Source organism: Macaca mulatta, chromosome 2 (genome assembly GCF_049350105.2).
Source record: "Macaca mulatta isolate MMU2019108-1 chromosome 2, T2T-MMU8v2.0, whole genome shotgun sequence".
In the NCBI taxonomy this organism is placed as follows: Eukaryota; Metazoa; Chordata; class Mammalia; order Primates; family Cercopithecidae; genus Macaca; species Macaca mulatta.
Window position 1 is genome coordinate 60424451 of NC_133407.1, and position 15145 is coordinate 60439595.

The 15145-nt window shown below is 39.2% G+C and overlaps 1 protein-coding gene across 1 annotated transcript in view; it reads right to left on the reverse strand.

Moving 5' to 3' along the window:
- Nucleotides 1-1264: 1264 nt before the first annotated feature.
- The window catches only part of VEPH1 (ventricular zone expressed PH domain containing 1), a 265267-nt gene continuing 251386 nt past the window's right edge, over nt 1265-15145 (reverse strand). The window contains exons 16-17 of the transcript XR_013414535.1: nt 1579-1733; nt 1265-1440 (exon numbers count right to left, since the gene is read on the reverse strand). The gene's annotated coding sequence lies outside the window, so the exon portion shown is untranslated. The remainder of the gene's footprint in view (nt 1441-1578; nt 1734-15145) is intronic.

Below are 15145 nucleotides of genomic sequence, written 5' to 3' on the forward strand. Positions count from 1 at the left end.
TTGAGGAGGATAGAAAGACTGGGATCTAAAGTGCAGGGGAAGGGATCAGCTCCGGAGGGAGAAGAGCAACTGCTTGCTTCAAGACCAGAGGGGAAGACCAGCTATATCTTAAACTAGAGATACTCCGGCATCTCTTGAATTTACTGGATTTGTGGAAGTTCCCTTCACCACATTGATACCAGTGGAAGTCAATTTTACTTAGATTAGCTCAGAATTAAATTTTCCAGTTATTAAAATGTCTACGTGAAAATGTGAGATCGTTTTTTAAATTTACAGATAAAAATTGATTTTATAAGAAAAAATTATTATAATTCTTTCAAGTTCCATCACTGAGTCCTTAGTACTTTATTTTAGAAAACAACTACCTGTTCACCTGCTGAGCTCATTTCCAGTGTCTAGTTTGAGTTCTGACCCTAAAAATGCGATTTAATAAAATGGTCTTATTTTGGATACATCGTATGCATATTTTTAAAAAACATTCTTTATGAAAAACATCTTTGTATCTTGTTTATTTGCTTTGAAAGATTTAAGTCTTTTTTTGTTTTGTTTTGTTTTGAGGCTATCTTGCTCTGTTGCCCAGGCTGGAGTGCAGTGGTGTGATCCTGGCTCACTGCACCATCTACATCCACCTCCCGGATTCATGCAATTCTCCTGCCTCAGCCTCCTGAGTAGCTGGCACTACAGATGCATGCCACCATGCCCAGCTAATTTTTGTGTTTTTTTAGTAGAGATGGGGTTTCACCATGTGGGCTAGGTTGGCCTTGAGCTCCTGATCTCAGGTGATCCGCCTGCCTCGGCCTTCCGGAATGCTGGGATTACAGGAGTGAGCCACCATACCTGGGCCTGGCAGCTTTAAGTCATAATATATACATCTCAATTATTTTTATGCTAACTTATTGGTTTCTTATATAAATTCCAAGGCATGTCTGATAGTATGTTATTGCAATCTGAGTCAGTTTGTTTTTTTCTGAGCAAACACAATTAGAAGGGCTTTAGATTAATTACAAGATTAAACAATTAGTGACTCCCAAAAACGTAGTGAAATGAAATGCGTAGAAATTGTTGATTCAGTATTCTAAATAAGTCTACTCTTCAGGAATGTCCATGGCTTTGGCAGGATTCAAGGAACATGAAGATTATGGGGAAATTTTTTTAAGAGACTTAAAAAGGAACAAGAACACACCATATAAAACATAAGAAAGGAATCTAGTATTTTTGTCAGAAGCAAGTTTTCTCATGAAAATAGAAAAAATACACAATTTAATTTGCATGGTTTTTTTTGGTCAACTCTGGTTTATTTTGCTGGTTTTGTTTATTTATGTGCTTGAAAGGTTTGGCTGCTGGGTCTTGGACTAAGGCCTGGGAAACTCTAAACTTCATTGTCCTTGACTTGCCAAGTGGTGTAGGGAGAGTTGCTTCATCTTTCATATTTATGAATCCCTAGGATAAAAAGGAATATACCACTTACTTTTTTGAAAGTATTTGCGAGTTTTTATATGAAAAGCTGAACAATTCTTCAAATTATAGAGCAGCGGGGGAAAATTGAGTGGGGCTGAGGAGACAGATTATGGTGCCCACCTTCCATGGGATTCTGTTGGTCTCACTCTGTAGTTCTACCATTCAGGGCTGGTTTCCCTCGCTCACTCCACTTGTGGCTTTGGGTCACTACTTTTTCTTCACACTCTCTCTTCCTTCTCCAGCTTCTTGGCTGACTCCTCTTCCTTGACCCAGACCTGAAATGCAAAGATTCTCTGAAGGTCTATCTCCACACCCTTCTCTTCTAGCATTATCCATATGCTTGTGCAGTCTTTTTCACACCCAATGTTCCTGCCATGTTTCCACATACCAGTCAGACATCTGTGTCTATGTGCCCCATAGGTACCTTAAACCCAGTGCCTCCAAAATGTAGCATATCTTCCAGTCCTCTACCAAAATGCTTCCTTTTCTGGACTCTTTGTGTTGATTAAAAGCTTCGCCTTCTCATAGTCAACAAAACTAGAAATGTGTTCATTTTCTTTGCCTCTCACATTTGATCAACTATGTGTTGTTAATACTATATCAAATGATTTAATCTCCTTCATTTCCCACATCTTATAAGTAGCCACATTCTGTTTAAACTATCTCTGAAATGTTCCCAGTGTCTCTCTCTTGTCCATTCTATCTTCTGCCCTTGTTCTGACCTCATTACCTGTTGCATCAGTCAGCTATCTGGCCTTCTTGCCTCCTTCTCTGTTCATTCCATCCTGCACACAGCTGCCAGAGTTGTTTTCTAAAGTACAAATTTAACAATAATAATCTTTTGCTGAAAAACCAATGGCTTCTGCAGCAGAGGTCTGGCTGCAGCCTCATTTTCTGGCTACACTGCTTCTGCACCCCTTTCCACCCCCCATGTAATACATGTGTGCTCTATCCTGCACATCAAGCACACCATAAACTTTCATGGCCCCATGTTTGTTTGTCCTTCTGTAATGCCTTACCTGTCTTTTCTACTTGGTGAAATTACACCAATCCCTCAAGGTCCAGCTTTATTGAAAAGATGTAATAGACTATCCTTAGAATATAGTAGGACTCTAATCAATATTTTTTGGTAAGTTAATTAAAAAGAAAATACAAAAGCCTTATGGTATGAATAAAGGATGAGGTATTATTTTGTTAGCTGAGAAATATAACTGTGTCAAGTCTATACTGTCCAAGACCCCTACCTGCCATTTGTATGGTCTGCCTCAGGCAATCCTTCCTTAGTTCCTTTCTTAAAGAAAATTTTAGTAAAAAAAATATATATTTTTATTACAAAATATTACAATATATAATTGTATATTATAATGTATAATATATAATAACATATATTTTTACTAAAAATGATACTGTAATGAACATATTTGATGGAATATTTTTGCAAGTATATCTGGAGTGTACCTTCTTTTTTGTTTGTTTGTTTCTGAGACAGAGTCTCATTCTGTCATCCAGGCTGGAATGCAGTGGCGTGATCTTGGCTTACTGCAATCTCTGCCTCCTGGGTTCAAGTGATTCTCCTGCCTCAGCCTCATGAGTGGCTAGGATTATAGGCATGCATCACCACACCCAGCTAATTTTTTGTATTTTTAGTAGATACAGGGTTTTCATGTTGACCAGACTGGTCTCAATCTCCCAGCCTCAAGTGATCTGCCTGCCTTGGCCTCCCAGAGTGTTGGGATTACAGGCGTGAGCCACTGCACCTGGTATATACACATTCCTTTTAAATTTAGGAAGCTAGCCCTTTATCTACAACATGGGTTGTAAACAATATTGCCAGTTTACCAATTGTCTTTGATTTTGTTCATTATTATATTTTATTGCATAGAAATTTAAAAATATTTGCAGCTAAATTTATTAATATTCATCATGCTTCTATGTTTTGTATCATTCTTTAAAAAGTCTTCTTCATTCTAAGATTATGAATAAATACACCCAGTTTTCTTTAGGCATTTTTCTAGTTTCTTTTTCAGGGTTTAAATCTTTGATCTTTATGAAATTTACTTTGGTATAAGAGTGGGATGAGATTTGTCTTAATTTTTTCCCTAAGTTGTTACTAGTTATACCAAATTGACTTATTGAATATGCTTTTCTTCACTAGTCTGAAATGTAGCTTTATACAAAATTTTATTTCATAGTTATGTGTTTCTGGATTCTGTACAATTCAATTAGTGAAAACTTATGATGTCCCAAGCCAGTAGTTTAGGAGATTTCAGCGTTAAATCAGAGTTATTCTGGATCCAGATCTGTTAGCAGATATAAATTTCACAGTCACAAAATTCAGGTGAGCAAAGATGTAACTTTATTTCCCTACAACCCAGCTTAGTTTAGCTCTTGAGCCCCTATGGCCATTTTGTGGTAGAACTCTTAATACAGCCAATTGAAGGTATCTCTGTGTCCCATGGGTGCTGTAAGACCTGGGGGTTGGGGATGAGGTAACTTTTCTCTCATCCAGGATTTGGTAAAGAGGGTGAATCTGGTTGATAGACATCTCTGTCTTCTGGCATCTATAAGATATAACTCCATCTGTCTGATCCTTCTCATTGTGCACCGGCATCCCATTATGTCCCGGCCATGGGCCTTCATGTGCTAGTTGCAGGCACCTGTGCCCTCCATCCCTATCTCAGGACCTCTCTTTGCTTTCCTGAACCCTTTTCAAGGGGGCCCTGGGAACTCCTGTCTGCTTTCCTGTACCACTGGAGGTGCTGAGTCTCGGTGAAGCTGTGCTCAGGCCGATCTACCAGGACATCTCTCAGACTTTGCCAGTTTTCAGCTGTAGCCTAATGTTTGATATAGGCTTCTCCAAGAGGCTTTAGGTATCTCTGGGCTACATCCTGGGAAGGGAAGCAGAAGTTTACTATGCTCTCAGGTCCTCCCCAAAACTACCTTAGATTTCTTCTAGAGGCTTCACCCCAGCTCCATGGAGGCCCTTTTCTCAGGAATTCATATCAATTACTTGTTTTCTTGCTCTTTTTTCCCCATTATCTTCTTCCTCACAACTGTGAGATTTGCCTCTGTTCTAGGTAGGCAGCAGTGGCTGTGCTGAGAGGAAAGAAATGGCTTTTACATTACCCTGTGATCTTTCCAACTCCAGTGTTTATATTATAAACTTTTTGTTCAGACCTTTAGAAATTGAGCGGAGCTTTTGGAACCAAAACAATCGTTTGTCTCTAAACATTTTAGCTTTTAATATGATCATTTCTGTTACGAATATTGAGAGCCTATTTTGGTAGTCATGGCCAATAATTTGATTCTTTCTTCTTGCTGCATCAAGAAGAGTAATGGGCACAAAGAAGCCCTCGGGGAAGGATGCCTTGGAGGAGCCCGTGTTATCTCAAATGATTGTCTGCAACACTGAGTGAGTCCTTGATCTGGCTCCTAGACCCCTGTCTCTATCCTTGTGATCACTCTCTTGGTTTTGGGATCCATTTCAACTAGCTGCTGGTCCTCTTAGTTCCTTTCCTCTGCCCTTGTTTAGTCTCTGCTTTTTTTTCCGAATTATATTGTATGTGGTTTATTATTTGTTTTAAAATTGACAGATAACATTGTACTGTGGAATAGTTAAATCTAGCTAATTAACAAATGCATTACCTCACATAGTAATTATTTTTGTGGTAAGATCACATAACATCTACTCTCTCTATATTTTTCAAGAATGCAATATATTGTCATTAACTATAGTCACCATGCTGTACAATAGACCTCTTGAAGTTTCTTCCTCCTATCTAACGGTAATTATGTATCCTTTGACTGACATCTTCCCACATTCCGCTTTCCCCAACCACCCAAGCTGGTAACTACTTTACTACTCTCTACTTCTATAAGAGCAACTTTTTAAAATTCCATGTATGAGTGAGATCATGCAGTATGTCTTTCTGTGCCTGGCTTATTTCACTTAATATAACATCCTCCAGGTTCATCCATGTTGTGCAAATGGCAGGATTTCATTCTCTTGTATGGATGAATAGTATTTCATTGTGTATATATACACCACATTTTCCTTATCCCTTCATTTCATGGGTACTTAGATTGTTTCCATATCTTGGCTATTGTGAATAGTGCTGTGAAAAATGTGAGAATGCAAATAACTCTTTGACTTAACTGATTTTTTTTTTTCATTTGGTTATGTAAACAGATGACCTGCTGATTACAATTCCTTTACATATATACTCAGTAGTGGAATTGCTGGATCATATGATTGTTATATTTTTAATTTTTTTGAGGAACCTACATATTGTTTTTCACAATTGCTGTACTAATTTACATTCTCACCACCAGTGTATAAGGATTCCCTTTCCTCCACATCCTCACCAGCACTTGCTATTTTTTTGTCTTTTTATTAATGGCCATTCTAACTGGGTGAGGTGATATCTCATTGTAGTTTTGATTTACACTTCCCTGGTGATTAGGTTTATATTTGCCTGGTGATTAGTAATGCAGAGTATTTTTTAGCAGCACCCCAGTGCTGCGCTGGTCTCTGGGGCATGTGCTTTGGATGCAACCCAGCACTGCATCAGCCTGCCTTAGGGCTCCCCCTAGTGCTGCAACGGCTATAGCGGTAACCAGTGTGGGAACCTTGCCTATCAAGTAGCCCTGAATCTCTGGACAGGCTTACTGCTGAAGGAAGCACTTGAACAACATCCCTTACTGCCTTTTGAAATGGGGTTCTGCCTAAGTTCCCTCACCACAAATCCCCCCAAGGATCACAGTCCTAGAATCTACCCTCTTTGGATGGGTCATCATTTTGATTGCAAAGCTGTCTACTTTCCAAACTTTTGCCTACTCTCTCTTCTGGGAGCCTCCTGATAGAGTTCTCTATATGTCTCCTGTTGCAGTTGCTGGATCTTTCCAGATCACCACACCACATCACCCAGCCACTCTGCCCAATGGGAGGGCAGACAGTGTTCCAGTGTGGGAGGAAGGGGTGTAAGATGCAGGTATTATGTGAGGAGGGCACCAAAGAGAGTTACTGCGAGAAAGTCCTCATGGGCAAAAGGTGGATTACCAAGAATAAAGCATCATAATGTCCAGTTGAGCCCAAGTTAGCTTAAAAGGTCTAGTCTTTGATTCTTTATGGATTATTGTTTTGATGTATGTCTTAGTTTGTTTATGCTGCTATAACATAATACCTCAGGCTGGGTAATTTATAAAGAACAGAAGTATATTTCTCACAGTTCTGGAGGCTGGGAAGTCCAAGATCAAGACGCTGACAGGTTCAGTGTCTGGGGAAGATATTTCTGCTTCCAAGGTGGCACACTGAATCCTGCTTCCTCCAGAGGGAATAAACAACATGGCAGAGCAACAGAAGACAGAGAACCCACTCTCTGAAGCCCTCTTAAAAGGGCCTTAATCCTATCCATGAGAGCTTTCCCCTTATAATTTAAACATCTTCAAAATGCCCCACCTCATGATACTATTACATTGGCAATTAAGTTTCAACATATGAATTTTAGAAGAAATGTTCAGACCATAGTGAAGTATTTCTGTAGTTAGTGGCTCATTTTTAGGACATTATCCTTTTCCTTCCCATTTAATCTCCTACTCCGAAATATTCTTCATGCCTAACTCTGAATATTTAGTCATTATAGGGATCTTAATATCAGGAGGTAACTACGGTCGTGGTTTTTTTGTGCCATGAGAAGCTTGATCTTTTTCTCTGGCCCTGTGTAAATGGCTGGGGGTTTAAAAAGCCATTTTCTCTGACCAGTTGTTTATGCTTGTTCTCCTATTTGCCATTCAGTAAGTAAATGGCCTTTAACACAGGCGTTTTGATTTTCAAACCATAATTAGGAAAGAACGCACTTCATGTGGGGGCTGAAGATTACAGGGAAATTGCACCATCTTCTTCCTTAGTACAGCAATATGTTGCTAAACCAGCAAGATCAACTAGTTGCAATTTCTCCAAACCAACATTATTTTCTTTTCAGAATCTTACCTAAAAGTGAGATTCACCAAGAAAGTTTTGTGTTTTTGAGCAAGTCTAGGTTTTAATTTTTTTTGACTCATCTGCTTCATTAATTGAAAACAAGACAAAACAAACGTGGAGTAGAAGCTTTAAGCAAGTGTGTTCTAACATGCAAAGACTATGGAACCCACCTGAGTCCCACTTGGATCATTTCAAATGGCTCTATATTTTTTGTGTTCCCAATTAAACTTCCTAGAATGTTCTCGCAAGAAACTCACATTGATAAACTTTTTGAGTAATCCAGGAACTCTTAGAACCTGATAAAGTTAAGGAATTTGGCAGGAACGTTTCAGACATGAGGAAGATTTCTCTGCAGGGTATGTTTGTCTATTAATTGGATAATTGGATAGTATCCCTGTCCTAACTATGAAGAAGTTGGTCTCCGACTTGGAGAAAGACTGAAGAGTGGCCATTACTCACTGATGATTTTGGTGGGAGGAAAGTAACAGCTTGTGGACTGTTAATTTTGTCATCATAACAAACTGGATACCCTGAAAAACCTCGCAATACAAAACACCTAGAAATGATGAGTCAAATATAATACGTAGTCTCTAAAATATTGAGCTCAAAGGAAACAGAAGAAACTCTCATACACCAGAAGTGGTGAGGTGATGCTTACACTAGTCCCCAGTCCTGCTTGAGGGATCCTGTTTGAGGGTATTTGGGGATCTTGGCAATCAAGAGGTTTGGGTTTCTGACATGCTGGTACAATAGGGAAGGCCCTAGCCTGTGCAAGGTGGGGAGGTAGAACCAAGGCTCTGCATAAATGGCTACGGCCCTCAAAAGGCTATGCCACCAGAAAAAAGATGCTCAGGCAAAGGGGAATGACAAGCAAAGTTGTCTGCTTCCCCTGGCCTCTGGGTTGAAAAGAATTCAGATTCTGCCCATAGATGGCTTTGAGGTTTAATTTATACAATCTGAGTCGTCAGAAACTCCAAGTCAAGATATTAACATGAAATTGTTCCAGTTTGATAGCACGTCCACCATCTGGCAGAACAATGAAAAAAAAAAATCCTTTCCTGGCAGCCATGCAAGCTCACCAAGGGCTCCCTGCCATGCCCTCTCCCAAGATTCTCCATAAAATTAGTTGGTTGCTTCTTGCCCTGAGGCAGCCTAGTGAAGGCTGGGGTTTGGTGATCTCATGTTGTCGATGGGGAAAAAGGGAGTGATGGGGTGCATGAGGGCTTCTTAAGCCATAGTTCAAACATAGCGAGTGCGCCCTCTTCCTCTAAAAGGGCCAGATCCCTGGCCTCATCCTCTTCACAAAGAACTCCCTTGGGATCCCCAGGGGATCCAGGTTAGGGCAGAGCCCTAGGGCTCAGAGTGGGGAATCAGTAACTAACCTGGGCCCTGGCACTGTAAAAGTGACAGTTTGATCTCCCCACTGTCCTTCTTCCCCTGCCCACTAGGGACAAGGCTTCCAGAATGAGGGGACCACTGGGAAATTCTGCCTCTTGTTCAGATTAAGTTCTTCCTGCTGCAAGGCTCCAAGCCTCATTCTTCATTCCCAGATTTAGAATGGGGTGGAGGGCAGTTAATTTACAAAAAAATTACATAATATAATTATATGTAATATATATTATCAAAATAGCTCTCATAGCATAAATCTTATAGATAAACCTCACCAACATGAGCTTACAAACCAAAATTATGAACACATGAAAAAATAAGCTACTAAGAGTAGGAAATTAAAACAAATAAGAAGCAAATGTGGCTGGGCGCAGTGGCTGATGCCTGTGATCCTAGCACTTTGGGAGGCTGAGGTGGATGGGTCACTTGAGGTCAGGAGTTCAAGACCAGCCTGGCCAACATGATGAAACCCTGTCTCTACTAAAAAAGGAAAAATTAGCCGGACATGGTGGTACACGCCTGTAGCCCCAGCTACTTGGGAGGCTGAGGCAAGAGAATCACTTGAACCTAGGAGATGGAAGTTGTAGTGAGCCAAGAAGATACCATTGCACTCCAGCCTGCATGACAGAGAGAGATTCCATCTCGAAAAAAAAAAAAAAAAAAGGAGAAGAAGCAATGTGATTAGTGCTCCCCAAAAGTTCAGAAAATGAACATATTAAATGCAAGATATTTTAAGTAATTAAAACAGTAAAATATGGATTAAACAGTAAGAGAAAGGAATAAGATACTATCAAAATTACCCAGAATATTACAAACAGGAATCAAGTAAAAATTCTAGAAATGGAAATATAACCACTGAAATGAAACCTCAGTGTATGGGACAAACAGCAGGGCACAGCTGGAGAAGGAATGAATGAATTGGGTGACAAATCTAAGGAGATTCTGTAGAATGTAGTACAAAGAGCTGAAAAGGTGAAAATATGAAAGACAGGATAAAACATATGGAAGGTAAGATGTGTAGAAGGTATTTCATTCAATTCCTAGGTATTTTACCGAAAAGAACTGGAAATGTGTCACAAAGGAATTTGTACAATAATGTTTATGGTCATCTTACTAGCAATAGCCAAATACCAGAAACAATTAAAATGTCTATCTGCTGGAGAATGGATAAAGAAATTTTGGTATATTCATACAATGGAATTGTACTCAGCAGTAAAAAAGAATAAATTACTAAAATACATAGCCACCTGGATGAATCTCAAAAATGTTAAGTTGAGAGAAAGAAGCCAAACACACAAAAAATACATACTATATAATCCCATTTATGTGAAGTATTTTTATTTTTTTAATTTTGAGATGGAGTTTCGCTTTGGCCAGGGTGGTCTCAAATTCCTGACCTCAGGTGATCCACCTGCCTCAGCCTCTAAAGTGCTGGGATTACAGACATGAGCCACCGTGCCCAGCTTCATTCATGTGAACTTACAGAATAGGTCAGTCTAAACTATGTTGATTGCCTCTGGGGAGGGGCATGAGGAACTTTCTGGGATGAGCATAATATTCTATATTTTGTTTTGGGTATTGATATCTTTGGCTTATACAGTTGTCAAAACTCATGAACTGAACATATGTAATACGAAAATAATATTGTATGCAATATGAAAATTACATTGTATGTAAACTATACCTTCCACAAAAATTAAAAAGTGAAAAGTAAAACAAAGAATAGAAACTTGGCTGGCTCAGTGGCTCACACCTGTAATCCCAGCACTTTGGGAGGCCAAGGTGGGTGGATCGTTTGAGCCTAGGAGTTTGAGACTAGCTTGGGCAAAATGGAGAAGCCCCATCTCTACTAAAAATACAAAAATTAGTCATGTGGGCCGGGCACGCTGGCTCACGCCTGTAATCTCAGCACTTTGGGAGTCCGAGGCGGGTGGATCACGAGGTCAGGAGATGGGGACCATCCTGGCTAACATGGTGAAACCCCGTCTCTACTAAAAATGCAAAAAATTAGCCGGGCTTGGTGGCGGGCAACTGTAGTCCCAGCTACTCAGGAGGCTGAGGCAGGAGAATGGCGTGAACCCGGGAGGCGGAGCTTCCAGTGAGCCAAGATCTTGCCACTACACTCCAGCCTGGGCGACAGAGCGAGACTCTGTCTCAAAAAAAAAAAAAAAAGAAAAATTAGTCATGTGTGGTGTCATGTGTGCCTGTATTTCCAGCCACTCAGTGGCTGAGGCAGGAGAATCACCTCAGCCTTGGGAGGTTGAGGTTGCAGGGAGTCGTGACCGTGCCACTGCACTCCTGCCTGGGTGACAGAGTGTGACCCTGCCTCAAAAAAAAAAAAGAAAAAAAAAAAAGAGAAAAAGAAAAAAAAAAAGGAAGAGAAACCAACTAAGGGAGGCATGCCTGGAAAATGTAAAGAGCTCCGTAAAAATTGATGTGAAAAAAGAAACAAAAGAAGAATGTGCTCTCTCTCTCTGTATATATACACAAGAATTTCAAAGGAAAGAAAATTTGTAGACACAATAAATACACGGAAAGGGGAAAGTAGCAGTAATCAGAGGAATACAGACTAAAACACCACCACTTTGGCACCTATCAGATATAAAAAAAATTAAGTCTGAACCGAGTCCAAAATGCTGACAACGATGTAAGCAATGGGCATTTTGATACACTGCAAGTGAGAGTTTAAATTGATACAATCATTTTAGGGAATAACCTGGCAAATATTTGGTAAAGATAAATTATGATCTAGCAATTCAACTCTCGAGTATACCCTAAGTCAGCAGTTCTTAAACTCTTTGGTCCCAGGAGCCTTTTAAACTTTAAAGCATTTTTGAGGATAACAAAGAGCTTTTGGCTATGTGAGTTGTTTCTATTGATATTTACCATATTAGAAAATAAAATTGAGAAATTAAAAATACATTCATTAAGTCTTTAAAAGGCAGTAAGAAACTGATTACATATTAACATGAATGACATATTTTTATAAACTAATTATATTTTCCAAAACAAAAATTTTAGTGAGAATAGTGCCATTATGTTACATTTCTGTAATTATGCTTGGCTTAATACAAGATAGTTGGATTCTGTTTCCACATTCAGTCTATTGTGGTATACTGTTTTGATTGAAGTCCATAAAGAAAATAAAGATACATACAAATATAGATTTGGAAAAGGGGAGAGAATTTTAATGGCCTTTTCAGATAGTTGTGGCAATTCTTCTTTGATACTTTACCCAAAACTAACAAGTGGTAGTTTCTTAAAAGCTTATTTGAACCCATATCAATGAGTTTTTCATACTCTGTTAAATTAAAATGCATAGTTTATATTATACTGTGAGTGGATTTTTTACCCATGAATAATTTTGTAACATTTTGCATCCGTCATTTGGAAATTATTGGTTTACTGAATTACATAGATTTTCAAAATGTTGATATAGTTACATTATACAATGTCATAAATCACCACCCATATCATCAGAGAAATCATGAAATACTGAGAAGCTATAAAGTATAAAAATCCAGGGTTGGATTCAAGTTTTCAAAATTTCTAATTTGTTTTGAAAGCTCAAATTTTATCATCAGCAACAATACAGTCAGCTTTCTTTGGAGTAGCAGGCTCACATCATTCACTTTTGAGAAAATGTCTGCCAAACCCCAAGAGTTTAATAATCACAGTCTCAGTCATCCTCTTAAAAATAATGTTTAGCGAAAAAAGTAGTAGTTCATCTTACAACTCAAACAATCACACAAATGCTTTTTCTTGAGATGACCATTGTACTTTGGCATGTAACAGAGTACTTTGTGCTTACTTCTTACTTTAATATACAAATTATTAAATAGATGACTATGTAACAGTTGAAATTTAGTAAAATTAATATTCTTCAGTGATTTTTTAAAACCACCAGTGCATGATGGTGAAGAATACAATAATTACTAGTATTGCTGGATGCTGCTGCCTTGATTCCTGCTAAGATGCCAGCAGTTTACCTAATATTCCTTTTGCACCATCAATGCAAATGTTAACACAGTGAAAAAGATAAATGGTATCATTTTCTTCTTATGAAAATGGTTTTGACCTCATGAATTGCTTGAAAGAGTCTTGGGCCCATCAGGGGTCTGTGGACCATACTTTGAGAATTTTTGGCCAAAAAACCTTTTGACTTTGCACACAAAGAACCAGTATTTCCATAGCAACATTTTTTTTTTTTTGCCATTGTAAAGATTAGAAAAAATCATCCTGTAGAAAGTGGATAAAAAATTGAATATTTGAACCTGAATCCAAAAGCCTAAAAACAATGGAATGATACAAAGGAATTATATACAGCACAGAAAGTCAATTAGACATAGATGCAAACATGAGATGTGAAAACAGAGAACGATTCATGCTGTATGACACTACATGAAGTTTAAATATATGCAAAACATACTATGTATTTTTAAGGCATAAAAATAGGTGGTGTTATAGATATATATTGGAATAATTAACAAATTCAGGATGGTAGTTACCTGTGTGAGATAGGGAAGGAATTACATATGTGGAGGAGATACATAGAGGGCTTCAGATGCACATGTACTGCTTTATTTCATAAGCTGAGGGGTGGTTGTAGGAGGTTTATTGTATTATTTTCTACAACTCTTTCTATTCTGAAGAATTTCATAATAAAGAGCGACCTGTCTATAATCTTATTCTTTCAAATACTTGCTTGTGAATTTAAACAGTCATATAGATAAACTATTAGTATTGAAACTTTGGCATGTAGACATAAAGTCAGTGAATAACTTCACAGTAATGATGTAATTCTCCTTAATAACACACACACGCGCGTGCACACACACACACGTGCACACACGCGTGCACACACACACACGTGCACACACGCACACACACAAATTCTGCTTTAAAGGTCTCTTCGTTTTCGTTACGTGCAATGCCTACTAAAACTCACTGTTTAAATGAAATGATGCTCCCAAGGCATCCATTCTCAATTACAGAAAGCATCTCTTAATATCCCCTCTCAGTTGTAGGTCTGAGACTGTTGTGTCCTGCCTCCACAGTGTTCCAGATCATCAATTTAGCCTCTGGGTATTTTCAGCATTCTCTGCCGACAGAGCTTTGTGTGCATCTGCTATTTTATCTATTTATTATTTTTGAGACAAAGTCTCGCTCTGTTGCCCAGAGCTGGAGTGAAGTGGCACGATCTCGGCTCACTGCAACCTTTACCTCCTGGGTTCAAGCAATTCCCCTGCCTCAGCCTCCCGAGTAGTGGGATTACAGGCACCCACCACCACACCCGGCTAATTTTTTTTTTTTTTTTTTTAAGAGACGGAGTCTCGCTCTGTCGCCCAGGCTGGAGTGCAGTGGCGCGATCTCCGCTCACTGCAAGCTCCGCCTCCCGAGTTCACGCCATTCTCCTGCCTCAGCCTCCCGAGTAGCTGGGACTACAGGCGCCAGCCACCTCGCCCGGCTAATTTTTTTTGTATTTTTAGTAGAGACGGAGTTTCACCGTGTTAGCCAGGATGGTCTCGATCTCCTGACCTCGTGATCCGCCCGCCATGGCCTGTCAAAGTGCTAGGATTACAGGCGTGAGCCACCGCGCCCGGCCTAATTTTTGTAGTTTTAGTAGAGACAGGGTTTTGCCATGTTGGCCAGCCTGGTCTCAAACTCCTGACCTCAGGTGATCCACCCGCTTTGGCCTCCCAAAGATCTGGGATTACAGGCGTGAGCCACGGTGACTGGCCATGCTATTTAGTTTCATCTTCAGGAGGCTCTTTACCCTCTTAAACTTTGTATCTGAAGTGGCCATACTTTGTTCTGCTCCTGTCACTAGAACCCAGAAACCTCTGAACTTCGACATATTCCTCCTGAGCCTGTCCTTTCCAGTGGTTTGAAATTTAAAACAAACTGGCTGGACTTCAGCTTAGTTAATGGTGGCAGAGGACAAAATAGACATAATTTTCATAGTGATTTTTTCATTTTGTGGGACATCACATTTTTCACAGGGGCTTTTAGTTAAACAACAGAGACAAAAATGTCACAACCTCCCTAACTTCCTGCTTTTTTGAAACTGATATCTTGCATATAGAAATATATAAATAAATTATAGAGAATCCTGATTCTACTTGGATAAGCCTTGTTTGAAAGTTGAACAGTCTGTCCATTCCTCCACATTAAAATATATTCCTGACTCCATTGTGACTCACCACATGCTGTCTGTTTGGGTCACATGGTTCTGAGCACCCACCCCAATTACTTTTGTTTTTTTCTATATACTAGCATTGTGCTAGTGATTTTCACTGAGGAATGTTATTTTGAAAC